Raw genomic sequence first — 1,345 nt, 5'->3', positions numbered from 1 at the left:
TATAGAGAATGTAGTAAAATCACAACCCTTTTCCTCCCTCACTGCATTCTCCTTCCCTGGTTCATATATGAAAAATCCTCCCAGATATTTAATGCACACAAATCTCCTGTTTTATCACATATAAGGTGATAACTTTTATCTTTTGTTTGTTTAGAAAATGGAATCATACTGTTCTATTAGTATATCATTACTATTATGTACTATTAGCATATATAGTGTGTGTGTATATATATATATACACACACACATATATATACATATATAATAGTATATCATACTATTTTTTTTTCTGATTCTTTTCATTAGTACAGAACACACCACCTGTAATGTGTGCAAAGAGGAAATGAGGGGGTGGAGGGAGAAGAAGCCAAATTGGGAAAGGCTAGATGGTCATTTCACTTCTTCTCTTTCTTCTTGTCCTTCTCATTCATAGTCATGGTCTTTATGAGTTTCCTGAAGAGAGTAACGAAATCTAAGAAGAGGTCAATACAGTGCTAGATATAATTCTTATCTCCATTTTCAGTCTTTTTCAATAATGAGTTGAGCGTCATAAAAGACCAAGCCACACATGGGCACCAGCCCCACATATAGGTTTGCCTGGAAAAGCCAAGTGGATCCAAAGAAAAGATTCCCCAGGGAAGACAAGAGCATCAAGCTCATGGCTGACATCAAGATACCTCCCAGAAAGAGGTAGCTACAGTGCCTGGCATAGAATGCACTCAGGGTGAAGCAGGTGTGCCTATCAAGGCAGTCGGAAGGATGCTGGGATTTATGACAATGCACACCTCCAGAGCAGGGCCCACGCCAGCTCCTGTAAGGAAAGCTAATCCAGCAAGAAGTCCCAGTTTTTTTTCACTCGGTTTCATGGCTATGAGGTGTTGCCATCAGCAAAAAACATCAACTCCAGGGAGCCCAGGGCAGAGAGCAGACCAGCCTGAATGAAGCAAGTGACATGGACATAGGCCCCTGCAGCCACCGCAAACACACAGAGGGCAAAACTGTCACAGAACTTCTTCAAGTGCTGCTGTGTCAAGGGGGCGATTAGGGAAATTTTAAGAGCGCATCGAAGTTGACCTTCCGGTCACATGTTTATGATGCCAGAGTCTGTGGGACGCAGCCTCTGCTCTTCTTACCTGTTTCTCAGGAGCCCACACAGCTCTTCTAACACTGGATATGCTTCTTCTATCACACTTGTTTTCTTTTTTTTTTAAGACTTTTATTGGGGAATTGGGGGAAGGGGAACAGACAAGTTGTTGTCCTTTTGTTCTCCGGTCTAGTTGTGGAGGACGTCACTTCACTGACCCATGTTGGTGTTATCATTGCGCTCTTCCCGGGGGAGGCAGGT

General features: G+C 42.8%; 1 pseudogene; it reads right to left on the bottom strand.

Annotated features, from left to right (window-relative positions):
• Window positions 1-331: 331 nt before the first annotated feature.
• LOC109386095 (bax inhibitor 1 pseudogene) lies at window positions 332-1,086 on the bottom strand (annotated as a pseudogene).
• Window positions 1,087-1,345: the final 259 nt, after the last annotated feature.

Source organism: Hipposideros armiger, unplaced genomic scaffold, assembly GCF_001890085.2.
Source record: "Hipposideros armiger isolate ML-2016 unplaced genomic scaffold, ASM189008v1 scaffold_7, whole genome shotgun sequence".
NCBI lineage: Eukaryota > Metazoa > Chordata > Mammalia > Chiroptera > Hipposideridae > Hipposideros > Hipposideros armiger.
Note: the sequence above shows the minus strand (reverse complement) of the source record. Positions and strands in the feature narration are given on the sequence as shown.